Here is a 22974-nt window from a genome sequence, read left to right on the forward strand (position 1 = left end):
TGTCCAGCTAGTATATATATATATATATATATATATATATATATATATATATATATATATATATATTCATTTTTATAACATGAATAGATTAGCCAAATTAATTAAGAATAGGAAACTAGATCTAATATTTGTAACATGTCTTCTTCTAAAGATTAAGGGAGGTGGTGTTTGATCAACACTGCTGGGGAGCCATGATTTAATATACTATTTTGTTTTTAAATCCCTGAAACAGTGTTTCATGGTAAACAACTGATGATCCCTTAAATTACCATTAATACTATAGTGAATTCGAGCAAGCAAGTTGATGCAGTGATTGCAGGTTATTAAACGGCTTACTGACTAAATAGTTTTCTAACGAATGATAAAAAATAAAAATTAAATCGTTTTTTTGTATAGTTTCAAAAGTTAAAAAACTTCAAGAATATATATATATATATATATATATATATATATATATATATATATACAGGGAGATGCCAAAAAAAAAACGGGCCCCAACTCTAATTAGGCCCCGTTTCTTAGTTTTTGTCCGAATGAAATGAAACTTTGGTCATAACTAGTTTATTATATTCAAAACATCACATTAAAGCACTAGGGTCTTTGGCCTTTTTTTTTTTTTCCATTCTACAGCATATGTTCTAGATGGCCTCCATTTAGCTTTTGTTTTTTTTTTGGTCACCCTGTATATATATATATATATATAGACACACACACTAAAAAGCTGTCTGATCTTGCCCGGTCATATATAGTTTACTATCTTGGGTGCCCGGTGTTGCCTGGGTGTTTGGAGGTGTGTGTTGCGCAAAAAAAAAGAAAAAAAAGTTGTAGTAAGCAGGCAGGCTCGACCCCGTGGCGCGAAGGCGGAAAAGAAAGTGGAGGTGTGTGTGTGATGGTGTTGAGTGGGTAAAAAAAAAAAGTGGTGGCAGGGGCAGGCAAGAGTAAAAAGAAAGTGAAAAAAAAAAGTGACACGTTATCTGTTGCGCCCATCGCCAAACCGGAAGTGACGTAGGTTTAAATCAAGGTTAGAAAATCAAAAAGAGGCGATGACTTTCGAAAATATCAGCGAAAAAGGTGACCCCCCTCCCTGTAGAAAAGTGTCGAGTTGAGGGTGAAGGAATTAATGTTTTTGGCCAGTTTTTCGATATTTGTCATCCGAAGGGTTGAGTTTCAAAATGATACAAGTCGCATGAAAATACGTTGCCTCTGTCAAAAGTTTTTGCGAGACATACAAACATACATACATACATTTAAACAGACAGTTAATATTTATATTATAGAAGATGTTCATTTCAAACAATGCATATTGCCACTTGAATATCGATGTCGATGCCTCCGTTCAGTCTCTGAAGACAAAGGATACCCCCCTGTAAGGGCAGATGCACGTGTAATTGTGAGGCAAGGGTTACGTAATCTCAAACCACACCTCTCCTGAATTAGCACTGTTTGAGTCCAGTAGCAAGGAGAAGTCCAGGACGACTGGAAACAATGCCGAGATAAGCGGAGAGTACATACAGCACCTGGAAGTCCCAAATCGTCACCCATTTAGTACTGATCAGGTTCAACGTTGCTTAACTTCAGTGATCCAGCAGGAATCAGTGTGTCAACGTAATTATGCCGCTTATAAATGGCTACTATTTAGGATTGTGTCTAATAGAGGAGCGTGAGCAGTGAGATGTCTGTTCACACTGGATTTAAACTTCTGCAGATTAATACAGTCAGGAAAGCAGGAGACAGGGATGGAATTCCAAAGTCCAGAAGTCTGAGAGAAGAAACTATTAGAGTAGAAGCCTTTCCAGCATGTAGGGACCTCAACGGTGAAGAGGTGGGATTTTGATGTTTGACGTGTTTGTTGGTTTTATGTATGTGGAGGGTATACAAGTGCAATAAATTCATCATAGCAAATTCCATTAAAGTACAAATATTCACAGGAATTAATTGACTTGATGTGATTTTAACAGAATTTCACCGAAGAATGTTCGGAATAGAGGCTGCCTCGTTTCGACATCATTAATCTAGAAAATTTCCCTTCGCGTATAATTGGATGAGACGAGAGGGAGATGATAATGAGCTCTATGATATGATGAGTGGCCGTGAAGAAATGATTGTTTCCCTTTGGGTGTGGAGTCAATAAATCCATAATGTTCGAGGAGGTTCATAATCTGTGAAGTAGAATTTTAATTTAAAAAAAAGAAAAAACTTTAAACACACTTAGTGATTTTTTTTCTTTTTCTTTTTTCTTGGAAATTAAAAAAAAAAGAAAAACTTTAAACACACTTAGTGATTTTTTTTCTTTTTCTTTTTTCTTGGAAATTAAAAAAAAAGAAAAACTTTAAACACACTTAGTGATTTTTTTTCTTTTTCTTTTTTCTTGGAAATTAAAAAAAAAACAAACTTTAAACACACTTAGTGATTTTTTTTCTTTTTCTTTTTTCTTGGAAATTAAAAAAAAAAGAAAAACTTTAAACACACTTAGTGATTTTTTTTCTTTTTCTTTTTTCTTGGAAATTAAAAAAAAAAGAAAAACTTTAAACACACTTAGTGATTTTTTTTCTTTTTCTTTTTTCTTGGAAATTAAAAAAAAAGAAAAACTTTAAACACACTTAGTGATTTTTTTTCTTTTTCTTTTTTCTTGGAAATTAAAAAAAAAAAAAAACTTTAAACACACTTAGTGATTTTTTTTTTTTTTAATGAAAGTGGGACAGGGGAATAATTAGATAACATTTCTGGTCTCTGAAAGTTTCTAGAACTATATCTTTGACATCAACGTCATTTTTATACAATTAAATGACGATTTAACAAATCGATTAGATTAGACAATCAGATAAAAATGACAATTTTTGATCAATTTTATTTTATACTAGACTACCCGTGACCCGTTGGGTCAGTATGTTATATTAGCTATGGAATTAATGTATGAGCGTGACACTTGTGACGTAAAGAAAATAGTTTTTGTGACATAACAGAAACATTTCTATGAAAGAATATTAAAATGAAAAAAAAGAATATAGATTTCTATGAGTCATTTTGTTATAATTGTTTATTTTTGAAAAAAAAACCTTGCAGCCATTGAATTATAAGTGGTTTGCCATACTTATAGATAAATGTGCACTGAACAGATACCATAATACTTAAAGTTAAATTCAAATTTTGATATATCTTTTAATTTAAACGCAAAAAAAAAAGCAATTGGGACGTTGAAAACGTACACAGTAAAACAATAGGTTTTATTTTCGCGTTGATTATTTATTTGTAATGCAAATTAAAAAAAACATATTTTCGGGGTTATTTATTTTGTTGGTAGTGTAGAAGAAAATGTATGAATGTTTTTTAAGAAACATGTATTAAAAAATGGAGAATAAATTTTTTAAAAATGAAGGTGGTGTGTAAATCGCCGTTGTAAAATGCTCTTATGGTTGTCAACGGGTTAAAGTTATTTGTAAGAAAATTGCGTTAAAATAACTTAAACATAATACGGAAATGAATGATGTAAAAAAAAAAAAAATGCAGAAAGTATTAACAATTGTTTATTTGGATAATTTAAACGTGGAAAAAAAACAATCGGGCACTGAAAACGTACACATTAAAACAATACGTTTTATTGTCATGTTGATTATTTGTTTATGTACGCATGTGCAACCAGAAGTCGTAAACTGAATGTTGGGTCCAACACCTGGTACAAGGTCATTTGAGTTTTATAATTATATAGATTTGATCTTAGACATAATTCTAAATTGCTTGGAATAGTGTTGAATTTCAGCCAAAACCAACTTCACTCGAATAATCATTTCCGTGATAATAAAAACTAAAATAGTAATTTCCGTGATAATAAAAACTAAAATAATACTTTCCATGATAATAAAAACTAAAATAATACTTTCCATGATAATAAAAAGTAAAATAATAATTTGCGTGATAATAAAAAGTAAAATAATACTTTCCATGATAATAAAAAGTAAAATAATAATTCCCATGATAATAAAAACTAAAATAGTAATTTCCGTGATAATAAAAACTAAAATAATACTTTCCGTGATAATAAAAAGTAAAATAATACTTTCCATGATAATAAAAAGTAAAATAATAATTTCCGTGATAATAAAAACTAAAATAATAATTTGCGTGATAATAAAAACTAAAATAATAATTTGCGTGATAATAAAAACTAAAATAATAATTTGCGTGATAATAAAAACTAAAATAATAATTTGCGTGATAATAAAAACTAAAATAATAATTTGCGTGATAATAAAAACTAAAATAATAATTTGCGTGATAATAAAAACTAAAATAATAATTTGCGTGATAATAAAAACTAAAATAATAATTTGCGTGATAATAAAAACTAAAATAATAATTTGCGTGATAATAAAAAGTAAAATAATAATTTGCGTGATAATAAAAAGTAAAATAATAATTTGCGTGATAATAAAAACTAAAATAATAATTTGCGTGATAATAAAAAGTAAAATAATAATTTGCGTGATAATAAAAAGTAAAATAATAATTTGCGTGATAATAAAAACTAAAATAATAATTTGCGTGATAATAAAAAGTAAAATAATAATTTGCGTGATAATAAAAAGTAAAATAATAATTTGCGTGATAATAAAAAGTAAAATAATAATTTGCGTGATAATAAAAACTAAAATAATAATTTGCGTGATAATAAAAAGTAAAATAATAATTTGCGTGATAATAAAAAGTAAAATAATAATTTGCGTGATAATAAAAACTAAAATAATAATTTGCGTGATAATAAAAAGTAAAATAATAATTTGCGTGATAATAAAAACTAAAATAATAATTTGCGTGATAATAAAAACTAAAATAATAATTTGCGTGATAATAACTAAAATAATAATTTGCGTGATAATAAAAACTAAAATAATAATTTGCGTGATAATAAAAACGAAAATAATAATTTCCGTGATAATAAAAACTAAAATAATAATTTCCGTGATAATAAAAACTAAAATAGTAATTTCCATGATAATAAAAACTAAAATAATAATTTCCGTGATAATAAAAACTAAAATAGTAATTTCCGTGATAATAAAAGCTAAAATAGTAATTTCCGTGATAATAAAAACTAAAATAATAATTTCCATGATAATAAAAACTAAAATAATAATTTCCATGATAATAAAAACTAAAATAGTAATTTACCGACTAAGCAGCAAATTACAGGATTCTTTTAAGAATGATAAAAATGAAATATTTTCATATTTATCACAAGTGTTCTGTTTGCTATATCTTGTAAAATTACACTCACCTCAATCCGGTATTTATGAAAAAAATTAACTTAATTTCAAGTTAGTTTCATTCACAATAGAAAAAAAATCTTTATCAATAAAGAAATTTGGTCACATTTTTGAAAACATTATTACAGGAATTTAATTTTAAAATTTAGAAAAAAAAAATAATGTTATATAATTTCTTTATTAAATGATTAAAACCATTTTTTTCTGAGACTTTAGTTATTAAAACAACTTATTCGTTGTTTTGTTTGCATTGAAAAAAAAGTTTATTTTAAAAAGAAGTCTATATAAATAAAACAGTAAATGCATCTATATGTGTAAATATTTAACCGATAAACTCTTATATTGGTTACATAACACTGAAATTAACAGGAAATAGTAATCATACACCAACGATGGTTTATAAGGCGTAAAATCTTTGTTTGGATTGATGAATAACGCGTACAGAACTATATCAGCAAGTTGAAATGCAAAATGCTCGTTTCAACTTGCCGACATTTTTATTACTTTTGCACATGCGCAAATTCATTCATAGCTTGAAGTGGTTTCATTTTATATCTTTCTTATTTTCTGCCGATAGCTCAAATGGTAAGGAACATAGTGGAGTTCGATTCTAGCAAACGGCACCCAAGTAATTTTTTGTTTTTAATCTTTTAAAATCAATACTACATATAAAATACAATATAATATTCAATGGATAATTAGCTCTGTAATAATAAATACGAAAACTGCATGAATTTATATACATTTAAGCATATTTTACGACTGAGCAACCCCCACCAGCTAGTAATAAATACAAATTATCAACTGAATATATCTCTATTAAACTATTACCCTAGGGAGGGGGCAACTGTATGCCCTACACCGGCGCTCCCTTAGGTGTGTCAGAAACTGCGTGAAAAATATTGAATAATTCGACCCCCTGTCTTTCCAAGCTTATAACTACTCGAAAAATGCAATTCAAACCCTATTTTTATTTTTTTCAATTAAAGGAGCAAGGTTTCATTTAAAAAACAAAACAAAAAAAACAACTTCGGACTTTATGGGTAAATTTCTAAAAAACACTTTTATTTGTTTTAAATTTGAATATATTATTTATTGATCTTTTATCTTCAATTTGTGATATATAAAATTTTGGTGAGTAAATTAATTATTTACTTTTTAATAGACATCTCAAAATGGAGGGGGGGGCGTGAATTTAAAAAAATAAAAACGTTTGTCTAAAATATTATATTCGGTTTATTGGAAAGAGCATAAAATTTCACATTGACCCTGAAAATATCGTAAAAATTGAATCAATAGAAAAATTTTGATAGATTTTTAAAGTTTAAAAATTGAAAAAATCTGAACTCGTAAAATTCAATTAATTTCATTATTGTTTTTTAAAAAATAAAAAAATAATATTTCTATTACTTTTTATACAACTTTAATAGTTTCCATAAAGAAAATAAACAACCCACTTTTAAAAGAGAAATTACGAGTTTTTTTTTATATTTTATTCGCAGTTTCGTGTTAGGGGTGTCAGAACTTCCCCCCAAATTCTGATACACCTAGCGCTCCCTTCACATAAATACATTATTGTCTAATTATTTTAGATAATATCTAAAGAGTGTTGCTCTTACTAAAAAATGAATAGGTATGTTTTGTTTTTAAATGATACTTCCATACGTTATGGAGCATAAATTTCTTTCTTTCCGACCACCGCGTCCACAAATTAAAAACATATCTTTTTTGTTTTGTTTTATTTATCTCATTTAAATTAGGTTTTATCTTCAAATAAATGTTTTCGTTGTCACCTGATAATTCTCAAAGCATTGTTTAAATGTTATGACCAATGACTGACATATATAACTATTGTCATTTGTTTATGGAAAAAAAGGCCATCTCTACAAGGTTGTAATCTCTGGTCATGGGCACGCAGATGGGTCAGCAGCCTAGATTTATTTTTATACTAGCGAGGGGTACCCGGCGTTGCCCGGGTGTTTGGAGGTGTGTGTGAAAACTCCGGGGGGGGGGGGGAGGTGGTTTAAAAAAAAAAAAAAAAATGTTTTAGTAGGTAAGTATGAGGATCGAACCCGAACCGTTGAGGCAAAGTTGTAAATTAAAGTGTGAAAAAAAAAACGTGCGACGTTAACGATTGCCCCACTGCGAGATGCTAACGGAAACACGTTTGAATTTATTTAATTACTTGGATTTGGCAGGTGCCCGTTTTAATGAGTTAATGAGGTCAAGTTTGACTGCGGGATAGTATTTACTGCTGAACGCTCCCCCCCCCAGATGTTATAGGAAAAAGACTAACCCACATGCGGCGAGCGACAAATGTTGAATATTTATCTTCCCGAAATCGGGCAAATTAAATTGACAGTCGAACTTCGTTTGTTAACTCTGAGATATTATGATTTATATGTGATATAAAAAGTTTTAAAAAGTTGTGAACCGACTGACCGCTTCTCTAAAAAAAGCCTTTTGTAGATGTACAGAAAAAGCGAACACACATACATACACATGATGATGATGATTGCAACGTCTTGTCAGACGAGAGCCACTCCCTCAGTCACTAAAAGTCCATGTGCCCGAATATGACTTTTTAGCCCTGCCAGCGACTTGCACACCCTCAAGCAGACATGACACTGAAAACGCTCACTGATTTGTATGAGACTAACAGCAGCGGAACCTGTATTATCGTGGACTTTCATGTGATTAACAAAACCTGCCTTCGACAACAGAGCCCGATCACACACCTTACAGATCCAGAGATCTCCATGGTTGGGCGGCAAGGTTTGGCATTTCCTACATGCTCTTAAGCTTCTCTCGGTCTATTTTGGCTGCTTCATAGTGTTCTGCACCCCTGTATATCAGTGTCCTCCACTGCTTGCGATCATACGCTAGGGACTCCCAACTGTCAACAGGAATATGAAAGCTCACCAGACTCTCCTTGATGCTATCACGAAAACGTTTTTTGGGCTTGTGCTGGGGTCTTTTTCCAAGAAAGAGCTCACCATAGAACAATTGTTTTGGGAGACGATAGTCTTCGAACCGGATGAGATGACCCACCCAACGCAACTGGTTCTTAATAACAATGGTAGCAATACTGGTTGTTTTGGCCTTTTTTAAGACATATGTATCAGGGACAAAGCTATACCACTTTAAACCAAGAATGTGTCTAAGGCAGTGCTGATGGAACCTCTCGAGCAATTCTATATGTGTCCGGTACAAGGTCCAAGTTTCAGATGCGTAGAGTAGGGATGGTACTACACATGCTTGATATACTGAAATTTTAGTTGTCAGAGTCAGATCACCGTCAGACCAGACTCTATCTTGTAGCCTTCCAAAAGCATTAGATGCCTTGCTGATTCTCTGTCTTATTTCCGCATTAAGAGTGCCATCATTTGATAAGGCACTCCCAAGGTAGACAAAATTTTTTACGACTTCAAGGCGCTTTCCACAGACGAAGATATCAGGTTCCACATACAGGTCATTGGGAGCGGGAGTGTACATGACTTTAGTTTTCTTAATGCTAACTGTCAGTCCGAAGCAGGTACAAGCATTTGTAAAGAGACCATCACTAGTTGCATATCTACTGGGGAGTGTGTTACCAGGTCAGCATCATCAGCATACAACAGTTCCCTAACAAGTCCATCACTAACAAGTGTTTTGGCTTGGAATCTTCTGAGGTTGAACACCTTTCCAGTCGTTCAGAATCTAATATAAACACCCATATCACAATCATGGAAACCATACCAGAGCACAGCAGTCAAATAGAGCGAAAACAATGTTGGTGCAGCTATATCACCCTGCTTTACACCATTATCAATGGGGAATTCTTCCGAAAGCTGACCATTGAAGTTGACGCGACCTTTCATACTATGATGAAGTTGCTTGAACTTGTCTGTAAATACACATACATACATACATTTTCGCTTTTATATTTATAGAAGAAGTCTTGTTGCAAATATGACATGCAAGGCTTCTGGTTTCTGTTTTTACATAACTATATTAAACACCTGTTTAACACTTATTTTGTTGACTCTCAGTTTATATATATCTATAAATTCGTATTATTTCGATTCATTGGACTACTGTTCTCATCGTGTGTGATTTTTACAACGTTTCGGTCTATATAACCTCCGACCTTCTTCAGGTGTATCTTGTCTAACTCGGTGAGGTGAAACGTGTCGTCCACTAAAAGTACAGTTAAAAGAACATCGAAAAGCCGTAGTACGTGGAGAGACTGAAAAGTCAGGTATAGCTGACCATATCTGGAAGGAAAAGGGAAACCATCTACCATTATGGGACGAAGTAAAAATTATAGACAGAGAGGAACGGTGGAGAGTAAGACGACTGAAAGAAGCAGCACATATGCTGGGGAGTAACCAATTGCTAAGTAGACCTAGTATAAAATTTAATACGATATGGGAACCAGTAATTATAAACAATAGATAATATATACAAGTAACAAAATAAAAAAAACATTAATATATGTGTGTGTGTGTGCATGTACGTTAATATATAGTAATAATAATAATCTTAATCTATATATATAAAAGCGAAAATGTATGTATGTATGTACGCTTTTCCTCAATGTCCACAAAAGGCTTTTTTCAGAGAAGCGCTCGCTCGCTTCGCAACTTCTTAAAACTTTTTATATCATCTATAAGTTGTAATATCTCGCAGTTAACCACGGAGCTCACCTCTCTATTTAATTTTAATGACTTTTAAATGTTAATTATTCCACATTTCCCGCATCAGTATGCGTTACATTCGGTTTTCGGTATAAACAAAAAGCAAAACTCGACTCTAATCACAGGCCCAGAGCCAGTGGTCTCTAGAGAGCTAATTAACGTTTTGTCAATGTCAACTTCGTCATATCAGACGGTAGCTTTCATTTTGAGACGAGGGAGCGGATTTTTATTGACCTCATTAAAAACTGTCCCGCACAAAATGCTAACTGCTGAATACCTATCACCGTCATGTCAATCAAAAACACGCACCTGTTTTTTTTTCACACTTTACTATTTTCCAACTGTGCGTCGTCAAGGCTTTTTTTTTTCACGGGCACCTGTTTTTTTTCACACACACCTACAAACACTCGGGCAACGCCGGGTACCCCTCGCTAGTCTATATATATAAAAGCGAAAATGTATTTATGTATGTATGTTTGTGTGTCTGCTAAAAACTTTTGACCGACGGAACAAAAATTCATAAACTTGGTATCATATTAAAGCCCCACCCTCCGGACGACAAATATCGAAAAATTAGCCCAAAAGGACCATCAGAAGTGCGTCAACTGATCGATTTTCTGCAGGGGAGGGGGCCCCAAAAAAGTGACATTTTAATGTTAAAGATTACATATTTTTAAGTCGATTTATAACTGCCCCAAAAAATACGGGCGCCAACTCTTCTACATAAAGTATATACGGGGGCGTTTATTTTGGGTCAACTTGTATTTAAAACCCGCAGAGTCATGTCACGTGATCTTGACGTCAGCAAGCTCTAATGGCAGTCTGAATTTAAAAAACATTGTTGTTATCGGTAAAAAAAATTTAACCCTCACACAAGCTAAACTATGAACTTCTACGCTATGACAACGTTACCAAAGTTATTATCACATTAAAAATAGTTAGATATGATAGTTAAACGAAAAATAACAAGCCAAAAATGTGAAGTAAAAAAAAAAATACGCTTACAAAAAATATTAACGATCGAAGTTTTTACAAAAAAAAACAGCCAGACGCCATTTTCTTTTTTAGTAACAGTCTTTAGAGTAAGGAAGACGAAGTGAGAGAGAGAGAGAGAGAGAGAACAAAAAAAAAATAAAATACTGCTACGTCATCTCGTAACGCTCCTGCGATGACCTCATTTAGTGACTATCTGTCAATCAAACCTCTTTCACTCGCTTTATAAGCCTTATTTTAACACTATAATCAATTCCTCTTACTCTTGGCCTAGACGGTTAAGTGGTTGGAGTTTGTTTCACCTCCGCGTCAAGGCTCCTGGGTTCAATCCAGCCTCATGACCAAAACTATTTTTTTTTTTTCTTTTACATCTTTAGACACGCGGGCAACGTTTCTTTATTTTTTTACTTTGCTTATTCTTTAGTTTACTTCCCCCCCCCCATACACACAGCGTTTTTTTTTTTTTTTTTTCCAATTTTTTTAACATCGTTTCAGGCTTATTACTTATCCCCCCCCCATACACACACCTACAAACACCCGGGCAACGCCGGGTACCCCCCCACTAGTCTAATATATAAAAGGCAAAATGTATGTGTGTGTGTTTGTATGTCTGTCAAAAACTTTTGACACATGTAACAGATCCTCAGGAGATCAGTATCGTTTTCAAGTTCAATCCTTCGGACGACAAATATCGAAAAATTGGCCAAAAACATTCATTCTTTCACCATCAACTGGACAGTTTCGTACAAGGAGGGAGTCGTTTTTTTCGTTGACATTTTCGTCATCATCTCCGTTGGATTGACTATGCTTAATTTCATCGCTCTCGACTTCCGGTTGCATGATGGAGACATCAGCTAAGACATTAGTTTTTTTTGTTTTTTTCCCTTCCTTCGCATTACGGGTTCGAGCCTGCCTGCCTACTACTACATTTTTTGTTTTTTTTAACACCTCTCGCCACCCGGGCTGCCTACTGTTGTTTTGATCCCTCCCCCCTACTACCACTTTTGTACCCCCCACCCCCACCCCACCCTCCAGGGTTTCTTACTACACCACTTACACACACCCAGGAAACGCCGGGTACCCCCACTAGTTAGTAATAAATAGTGATATTAATAACTAATAATAATAATAAGTTTAAGGCTCCTAAAATTCGTACTAGAATTATCCGCAAGGACCCGTGGTGCAATGGTTTGAGTACTTAGAAAAATCAATTGTAAAAAGTGATATTCTCCTGACGGTTGAAAGTTCAATCCTCAGTGTGGGCGACCAAAAAAATACAATTGCAAATTACTTAGGACCTCTATCCAGTCATGGCTGACGGAACAAGAACACACTACCCCTGTAAAGTAAATCAAGGGATCTGTTCGAAATTCTGTCAAAATTCCAGAGTTCGACAAGATACACCTGAAGAAGGTCGGAGGTTATATTGACTCAAACGTTGTGAAAATCACACTCAAGATGAGAACAATAGTCCAATGACTCCAAATAATGCGAATAACCAATCCTCATCTCAAAAATTCAGAAACGTCATAAAAAATTTTTCCGTGTGTATTGATATATTAAAAACCCTTTTTCTATTTATGTAAAAAGAAAATACAACTTTGTTATATATTGCATTCATCTGCAAACGATCTAGCTAATTTGCATATTTTAAATAATTGCCTATTAGTTTTTTCGGTTTTCTTATAAGATGATCCTCTTTAGTTATCTATTACGTGTAATTATATTCATGCAGATATTCTACATGATTTATACTTGCGTAATATTTGCATATAAAGGTTATAGTAAACACAAACCTCTTTCGTATGTATGCGTATATATATTTGTTTAAAAGATTTTGCCTACCGAACTCGTCAATCAGTTTTTGTTCTACAAACATGAAACTTAATATATAGGGTATTCGAACCAATGCAAAATTTTGTATTTGAGTTTTAGCCGGGTAAAATCAGTGCAAAAGTTTGAAAATTTAAAAGAAATGGAATTTGCCAGGTGAAGGTCGAACGACGGCATTACGAATATGCACGCGTCACATAATAGCGATTGGGTCATGTTTTAATTTTTAGCCTTGCAGCAAACATGACTTCATAGCTCAGACATTAACGTCAAAGAAAAAAGTAAATCGTAAGCTAAATGTTTTAGTTTCAATTCTCTGTGGTGGCGCACGAGTCATTTGTTTTAAAACTTTTTAAATCATTACTATATATTGGGTTCAATATAATATATCAATAAATACGAAATCTGCATTAATTAAAATATCATATTTAAGTGTATTTTATGACCGGGCAATACTGGGCAACCTGCTAGTGTATCTGTGTGTGTGTGTGTGTGTGTGTGTGTGTGTATGTATATATATATATATATATATATATATATATATATATATATATATATAAGCATGTTTCAGTCAGCTAGTTTTTAGTAATTAGAGACCTCTTCAGGTGATGCAGCTTATACAAAAATAAAGTTTGCAATGAAAATATCAGGTCATCCACGTCATTTTACATTATATATATATATATATATATATATATATATATATATATATATATATATATAATTAGTTACCACTCCAAAATCAAAAGATGCATTTAATTCCCACTCATAAGTTTTTATTCATTTTTTTATATATATAAAATACTTCTTACACATGTTCCATTGAATAATGGAAAAAATTTTCAATTTCTAATCTGAATGTGTTCCAAGTCTGTGTTATCTTTACTTTTCTATAATGCCGGCTTTTTTCTCCTCTTCTGACGAGAAGCATTTAGTTTGGAAATACCATGGCCTAAAGAGGTTTCTTCCTTATTCGACTTTCTGTAACCCTTATTGACTTGATAATTTAATAGTTTCTATGTAACTTTACTTTACACTTTATCTTTTATATATATATATATATATATATATATATATATATAATGAGAGAGAGAAAAAGAGACTGTATAGGTTAGGTACGGGTAAAATGAATGCCGATACTCAAAGTGTATAAACATTTTGACCCCTCCCTTTACTTAAAAATTGACCAAAAATCAGGAAATTAACCAATTTTTATGAAATTTTCAGTATTTATCAAATAATGATCGCGGAATATAATGAACTAATTATTTTATTTAAATCTTGGTGGAAATGTATTATTTTATTTAAATAAAAAAATATCTTTACTAAAGTTATGGTTTTCAGTAGTAAATAAAAATGCAAGAATTTATTTTTGCTTTTTTTTATATGAATAAAGCATTGTAATTTGTAACATTAAAAAAAAATTTAAATAATTTTTACAGGTGCATTACAACAAAAAAAGCCCCTAAAGTTCGTATTAATGAATTCGATATAACTCGAAGAAAAAGGAACCAATATCACCATTAAATTAAGCATTGTTTATTTAATATTTTCATACGCAAAAAATTATAATAGCAAAAATATTTCTACTTTTTTTTTAAATTACAAATTTCGCATAATTTTTATATGCAAGTTTTTAATAATTTCCTTGCTCGCAAGAGTGTGAAACTTTCGGCGTAACATAATTTTTATATAATCTCGAACAATAATTAAAAAAAAAAATTAATTTAAAAACAGGAACATAAAAAATAAATAAAAAAAATGATCAAAATTGATACAAACGTTCAGAATAGGAATGTATGGATGCACGTCTGTGAGGGGGGGGAATAAATCTGACACCCCTCCCCTCCTTTTACTATCATGATTTCATTTTGAAACAGCGTTTCGATTGGCTGAAATTTTGGGCGTCCTTATAATCGTGTTTACAAAATTTTAGTTTGTTGCGTTTTTGACGAACAATAAATTACTTGCTTTTTGAGGGCTAATTAAGTTATTTTTGCACAAACAGTGTTTTTTTTATTATTTAATTCAATATCTTAGGACTTTACTTTACTAATTATCTTTGAAATAGACACAGAAAACTAATATTTATCTTTTAAAGGATTTTTACAATGAATTTATTTAACTTAAAAATTTAGCTAAATTGGTTAGCTCGCCATGAAAACATTTTTCATAACTTTTTTTTTTTTTTCACGTGTACAAATATTGTTTTTTTCTTGTGGAAATTAACTTTAGTCTCTAATCTTTCAAATACAATGAAAAAGTAATTGGAAACCTACAAAAAAATATGATAAATCATCTTTCAAAACGAGGTCCTCCTATTTTTGCCCGTACCTAGTATAGGTAGACCATTCCTGTATAACATTTATACCTTTATAAATATTTAATTTCACTTAAATATGGTTGTAATTGACGGTAGCCCTGTAGTTTGTTCTTTGCTAATCAAGACAAAAATGGCTTTGTTGATGGGTCCACCATTTAACATCCATATAAGAACATCACTGACGATTTTGACTGATCTTCAATCTATACCGTTCTCCTTTAAAACATTCACAGCAAACACTCGCCCAACTACAACCGCTGTCAACAATTTTCACTACTCTCTATGTGTAAAACTAAACGCAAATTCCATAAGCAAAGCTTTTTTTCTTAGAACTACCTGTCTGTGCAACACAATATCGTGGGGTTGCTTCCCAACTGAGTATAACATGGTCGTTTTCAAGTTAAACAGAAACAATGTAAATGTTCTTGTTAAGCTGTCCTCTTAAATAATAAATTTCTACCATTACCGATCGTCAGTGTTGTCTCACGGACACTTGTTAACTCTTACTTTCGAGTGGCACCTGGGCCTTCATAAACGATGACTCTCTAGTAAAAACAAAATATCTTTAGCTTTATCTTGTTTTTCTTGCTCTGATCAAGACTGAGACCTGACACAGGTGTTTGTAAAGTTGCTCCATTGTAAAGTTGCTCCAGATTTTAAGAGCAGCTGTTAGCATCCTAGTGCAGAAACCAACTTTTCTAATCGTTTGGTGAATGTCCAAGTGCTGCTTCCATCTACAAAAACTGATGTAACAAAGAACTCACATTTCATCTTGCTAAGAAGAGATGACTCGTTTGGAGAGAACTTGAATGCCTACTAGACACTATCCTTGAATGTCTAAGGTCTCTGTGTACAAGGGTTTGTCAGAACAACCTGCCATGAGGATATTTTTCCATAGAAATAAACTCTGACCAAATATTCAAAATCCCAGCCCAGATGAGATCTCATTTCTATAGCTAACCCACATTAGAATGGTGAACCTTCTCCAAGTGATGTTACCTCAAGTAATAGCACGAAGCTGGATACTCCACCAGACTAGATAAATTCTTGTCCTGCTGTCACATGATAAGTATTATGATATCCGTTTGATGCACAGTTAATATTAATAGGGATTAATATTGATTTGTCATCAGAATACCACATTTACTCTAGAAGTTTTCTCTGAAACTACTGAGTCGATCTGTTTTTGATCGACGTAGCTTTATGTTGTTTTCTTGATCTAGTTCATATACTATCTAATATAAACATTTTCTTCAATCGTTTGGTGAATGTCCAAGTGCTGCTTCCATAATAGCTGTAAAGAACTTGTGTTTCATCTTGCTAACAAGAGATGACTCCCAGTTTGTTTTCATTTTGTCCAGTCCATCCGAGGCCTTACTGATTCGCGCAATTTTCCTCTGCAACTTTTCTGTCGAGATCGGTATACTCATCAACAATTCTTCAGGCAAGTTCCATTTCCAGAAAAGATATTTTCATTTTATTTTAGAAGAATCTGATCTGCTTTGTTTGTTTAAAAAAAAAAAAAAAAATCCCAATGCAGTTTGCTATTTCTTTGCGACAGTGTAATAACGCTTCTGCTGGTTTAGTTGTGAAAACAAAAAATTGTATTTATTTATTAACTCTAATCCTCATCTTCATAGTTGTTGTTTCACAACGTTTCGGCCAACTATTCCTCTGGTCTTCATCAGGTGGTTAATTGCGATAGGATAGGAATGCTGAATCTCTTAACTGTATTCTCAGTAATTACTGCCTTCCATAGTTGTTGTTGTCTCACCAGGTTTTTGGCCAACTAATCCTCTGGCCAGCTTTGGATAAGATTAAAACCGCTATCTTCAGACAATGCTCACTTAGAACTGTAGAGATCCATAGTTGTTGTCGTTTCCCCACGTTTTGACCAACTAATCCTCTGTGGTTCCAGGTGATCAACAAACGAAATAAGGTAATGTTTTATAACTACAAGCTTGGGATGTTTATACAGTCTTTTTATTCTCTTCATCGTCGCTTGTTTCTCTTCCCGTTTCATCGTCTTATCTTATTAACTAACACCAGTAAAACTTTTCATGTAGGAAAGACATAAGGAAGTCGTTCGCCGAGTTTCTTCAAGGTTTCATTGGAGAGAATGGACTTAGAGAGAGAGAGAGAGAGAGAGAGAGAGAGAGAGAGAGAGAGAGAGAGAGAGAGACTAATAACTATTTCCTTTTTTAACTTTTTAACTGAAGAAATGAGCGACGCTGCCTGACGGCAGAAGCATCGAGGCATTTTTCCATTTAGATTATTTCTACATGATTTGGGCATATCTCGTTCGTATCTTTCGAATGGAGAGACTGAACTGAAAACCTTGGTTTTATCTCGTTCGAAAACGTGACTCATTCGTCATGTTCTCATATCTGTCAACTGTTTTGTGTACAGAGTTTGACGTCTTCCTCTTACCTTGTCACCCATCTTTAATTCAACCCTGAGAACAGTTCTGTTTTTCACATCTGGGTCATCCCGACATGTACTGATATGACCCTTATCAAAATTCTTACTAGCTAACTTAATTGCTACTTGTGTAGGGTACCTACTATATAACACAGGCTTTGCTGAGTTGCAGATGAAGATTTGCAAAGAAGAATTGCGAACTTAATGTGTGAATCAAAAGCCTGATCTGGATTGGACATGGTGAAAGCAATATATATATATATATAAGTGGAAGAAGGCGCCCGGCTTTGTCTGGGTGTAAAATACTCTTAAAAATGATATTTGAATTTGTCCAGATTTCGTATATATTCTTATAGAGTCGTGATTTCAAAAGGGGAAAAAAAAAAAAAAAAAAAAAAAAAAAAGTATTTGGGTGCCATCAGCTAGAATCGAAACTGAAAGCAAAACTGTAGCATTCAAAGCTGGTGACGTTACCACTGTACTAACATGACACGCATATGAACTGATTAAATATAAAAAAATAAACTAAGATGAATGTATAAAATGTAAAACGATTTTTTTAAATTTTGATCTATTTTTGATCCCTTAAAAACTATTTTAACTGGCTAAAGACCTATGAAAGAACAGTCTGTAAAAAATCCAATCACTTGAGGACCCGAGCGCCCCTCCACGACTTTTAGTTTCGGGGAGATAGAGTTTGAAAATATGGAGATAGACAGACAGACAGACATATAGCCTTTTATATATTAGATATGATGACATCATAAAATCTTTTCCTTGTTGGATCGAATGTCTTGGGAAGGGAATATTACCTTTTAGCGTTTTCAAGATTTTGAATTTCCATCCTCCTCATATGAAGTATCCATACTTTATTTCGTTTTTTTTTTTTTTTTTTTTGCGGTGGTGGTGATTTTTAATAATATCTGTTCGTCTCTGATGAGTTGTATGATGGCAGGACAAAATGAAACATGTGTAAAACAACAATTATCTAAAATAATAATAATATAAACATTACACTGTATTTTGATGTACTGTTTGACTTATTACTATTTTCCTTATCTAGGGTGACCCCCCCAAAAAAAAAAAAACAACAAAAAAAAAACAGAGGACATTCAATTGTTTTTCTGGGCATTTTACAGTCAACGAAGAAAAAAAAGGCCAAAGACCCTAGGGTTTTGATGTGATGTTTTGAATATAATAAACTAGTTATGACCAAAGTTTCATTTCATTCGGACAAAACACTAAGAAACGAGGCCTAATTAGATTTGGGGCCCGTTTTTTTTTTTGTTTTTTGGTCACCTGTAATACAGGCAAATGCATGTATTTAAAATAATAAGAACTATGATTGTGGACTGATTCTGTGCTTTGGTCATTTAGATGTAGCTTACCTCTCTCTCTCTCTCTCTCTCTCTCTCTGGGGGTGGGTGGGGTAGTAGTAGTCTTCTTTTTCTTATTCTTCCTTCTCCTCCTGGTCAGAATATTCGAACTCAGTCATGAAGCTACCTATGACTCCATTTGCTAAGCCTTACCTCCCAGCCACCAAACAATTGCCACGAGGATGAAGGGAACTAATAAAAGCACAGTTCGTGCACAGATATTAGACAATCCAGAGTGTTCGAACGACGGAAGTCGTGAACTTTGCATAAACACTAGTTGACTGCCTCTTAATTTATACTTCCGAGACAGAAAGGTGCTTGATAATTATAATTAATTAATAATAATTCTTCTATGCCTACAGACACTAGTGTTCCATGCTTACGCAATTATCAGTGTAGGAAGACAATTCCTGACGATCGGGAGATTCGAAACCATTCGCATTCAAACATAGACGTATAGAATAGAAATGCACTTCTGGCGATCGGATTTACCGTGAAACTGCAACAAAAGAAATGTTAATATTTAATATGTCCTCTTTATATATTTTTTATATTCTTACACACACGCGCGCGCGTGTGTGTTTATATTCAGTATTTAAATTTTTTTAAAGAAATTATTAAAATTTAAAGATTAAATCGGTAATCCTATCTTGATTAGATATTTTTTCAATAATTTTTTTTAATTATTTAAATTTGTGTGTGTGTGTGTGTGTGTGTGTGTGTGTGTGTAAAAAAATCCTCGCTAGTGTTAGCACTACTAACCAGTTGCAGGTGAGGACGGGGTTTATTTATTTGCATGATGATGACTGTTGGCGCACCTGTGATCCGCCTGCTTTCGCCTCACCTTTTCGCTGTTTGTCTTTTCCTAGCTGAATAATTCGCAATTATTTATCCCCCTGCCCCAATACTTTGATCTCTCGCCAAAAAAGAAAAAAAAAGAAAGAAAGATCGTTTTATTTACTTATTCAATTTACATTTCAAATGGATAAACCCTTCTTTTAAAAACAACAAAAACAAAAGAAACAAATTGGATGCGATTCTAAAATTCATTTCAGCAGGTAACTTATTTAATTTTTTCATTTCGCTGTTTTTGTATATAGTGTTGTCCTGTATTTATTTATTTATTTATTTGTATTTTTTTTTTCATATTTAGCAATAATTAATTTAAAGATCTTAGCTTTTTTTTTCTTCTTGCCGATTGTTTTTACATTTGACAATGTAGTTCGTCCTTTTTATTATTATTGTTGTTATTTTTTAAATAATTTACGAACGCACTGACCATGAGTAAATTCAATTAAACCTCGACTGAACTACACATAAGTAAAATAAATAAAATAAGTACAAAATAATTTATAATCCTCAGCTAGACTGCATTGTTTGGTTTTAAGATGTTTTTTTTTCTTCTTAATTCTTAACTTCAATTAAAATTCTTGTTTTATATATCAGGCGCGGTTGAACATTTCATTCAGTTTGCTATAAATCCAACGAAATTAGACAAGCATTTTAAAACTTGACAGAATTTTAAACAAAATTTTTTTATTTATATCTTATATCTATATATATATATATATGTATGTATATATATATTTAATAAACAAAAACTGCGTTTTCTGTAAAGTATACGAAAATTTTCAATTGTTTTTTTTTCCTCCTTTCTTTCTTTGTTTATTTCATTTGTCATTTTAGTAGAAAGAGAAAGAAAGGAAAGTAGGGGGGGGACAAAATCTAGCAAATGAAAAACTCTCAAACTATCATCGTTTGTATTTTTATTTTTTCGTGACGAAAGCTGAATATATATCTACATAAAAATTGTCTTTGAGTTTTGACATTTCCCCCAAGTTTTACCTCCGACTGTGCGATTTCTAGTCCAACTTTACAAAATACTATGGGCATGTCTTTTCCCGCAAAAACACAACTTATTTTTTTTAAGGACCTTAAAAAGGACAACAACAAAAATACTCGGTGGGTTACATTTTAATTTTTTTTTTTTTTTTAAATAATTATGGTTTTATCTACTTCAGATCGATTTATTAACATGTTTTTGTTTTATTAGATTAAAATTATATGATTTGTTTCTTTTCTTACACATTGTCGTCTGTAGTCAACTACGATTTAATAATTCACACGCGGAGACAAGTGTTCGTTTCCTGGTTTCTTTAAAAAAAAATAGTTGACAACTTAAAATTAGGTTGACAATCTTTTTAATGAATTATGTAGCAATATAACTAGTCGTAACTTTATCTATTTCGTTCTGTATATATCCGGTGTTAACGAAAAATAATTCAACATCTAATCTAGTCATGTTTACCTTTTTTTTTTTTTTTTTTTTTTATAGTAGTATTAAAAAATCGTTTTGCCTTATTTCAGTTTTATTTTCAATAGATATTCCGATTAATAGTGAATTATATATTTGTTCTTATCAACCTGATTAAAAAGACAAAACCACAGAAAAATCTTTATGATGTACGAACCAACCAGTCATGGAACGAAAATGTCATATTCCAAAAATCACGTATTTTGATAAAAAAAAAACACCCTAAAATGATTTAAAGCGATTAATGTGAAATTGTTAGCATTACAGGAGTACAGGACGGCTCGTGCAAGTTTGAATTATTATGGACTTATCTGCCCTACTTTTTTTTTTTTTTTTTTTGGTATTATTATACAAACACCGTGACAGCGTTAGGGTTAGGGTTAGGGGTTAGGGTTAGGGGTTAGGGTTAGGGTTAGGGGTAGGGTTAATTCGCTGTCACGGTGTTTGTATGGTTTTACCTTTTTTTTTTTAAGCCGGTGACGCGAAACAATCTCTTTTTGCTTCCTCATAAAATTTAATTGTCCAAGGTAAAAAAAAAAAATAAAACTATTAGATTGTGATTTTTGGAATATGACATCTTCGTTCCGTAACGGGTACTTTCAAAATTTTCTGCATTTTTTTAAATTATTTTATTATTATTATTTATTTATTTTTTTATTATTAATTAAGCTGAACTATATATATTCAGTGTTTACTGATCAAAATTAAGTATAGCCGAGAAACACGCGAGATGGTTTTATTAATGTAGACTAGAGTTTTGAGATGAGGAGACTGGTGCTTCTTGATTTCTTTATAAATAATTTTTTATGGAAAAGTATGATACCTAAAAATTAGGTTGTTAATTCTTTTAAAATAGAATAAATATATAAAAATACTCATTTTACGGGAGGGGGGTATAACTAGTTGAATTATTGATTAATGATTTATTGTATCGACCCAATCCACTGTTACCCGGGATTTTTTGTACATTTTTAAACTATGCCCCCCCCTTTTTTTTTTCTTCTGAACAAATTATTTTCCGGTATCGTTTGATTGTTATATGCGCGTGAAGAGTCTAGACTCCAGGTCGGATTTTGATGCAGAAAAAAATACTCCTTTTATGAAGTGTCTTGATCCGCCATATTTAATAAAGGGGAAACAACTCTATTTCAACTATTGAGATCAAAATCAGTCTTGTACTATTAAAATGGCTAAAATCGTTAAAAAATGATTTTCTACGCAAAAAAAGGTGCTTCTATATTATAACGAAAAAATATTGAATTTCAAGTAAAACAAATGGTACCTACGTAATTATGTCGCAAATAGTAACATATCCAAAAATTACGGTAAACGATAAGGTAGAAGAATAATTATTAATGAAAAACAGTTTTTGATAAAGTTTAGATGAGGAATAAAATTTGTCCAATATTTTGAATTACGTTCATTATATGACGCAAGCAACAGAACTTAATTATCTCCACTGTCAACTCCTCTCCTTTTTAGTTAGTTTAGTGATTTTGCTTCACAACTTTCTTTTTTCATTAATAATTATTTTTATACCATATCGTTTTTCGTAATTTTTGGATATGTTACTATTTGAGTCCTGATAATTACGTAGATACCATTTGTTTCACTTGAAATTCAATTATTTATTTATTTATTTTTATAGTATAGAAAGGCCAAAAAAAAGAAAAACGTGATTTTTGGAATATGACATTTTCGTACCGTGACGTACCGTACCTCATAAAGATCTTTCTGTATTTTTGTTTTTTAATTAGGTTGAACTCTGGAATTG

The 22974-nt window shown here is 32.0% G+C and overlaps 1 protein-coding gene across 8 annotated transcripts in view; it reads left to right on the top strand.

Annotated features, from left to right (window-relative positions):
* Window positions 1-22974, top strand: part of LOC145260350 (uncharacterized) — a 359041-nt gene that overhangs the window by 204538 nt on the left and 131529 nt on the right. Inside the window, exon 1 of one of the 8 annotated variants that reach the window (XM_080118283.1) lies at window positions 19690-19944. The exons of 6 other annotated variants lie outside the window; for them this stretch is intronic. The gene's annotated coding sequence lies outside the window, so the exon portion shown is untranslated. Of the gene's footprint in view, window positions 1-19689; window positions 19945-22974 lie in introns of those variants that run through there. One more of the 8 variants, XM_080118281.1, reaches the window with a different exon arrangement.

The sequence above is a fragment of the Euprymna scolopes genome, chromosome 36 (assembly GCF_053919585.1).
Source record: "Euprymna scolopes isolate OS-2025 chromosome 36, ASM5391958v1, whole genome shotgun sequence".
NCBI classification, from domain to species: domain Eukaryota; kingdom Metazoa; phylum Mollusca; class Cephalopoda; order Sepiida; family Sepiolidae; genus Euprymna; species Euprymna scolopes.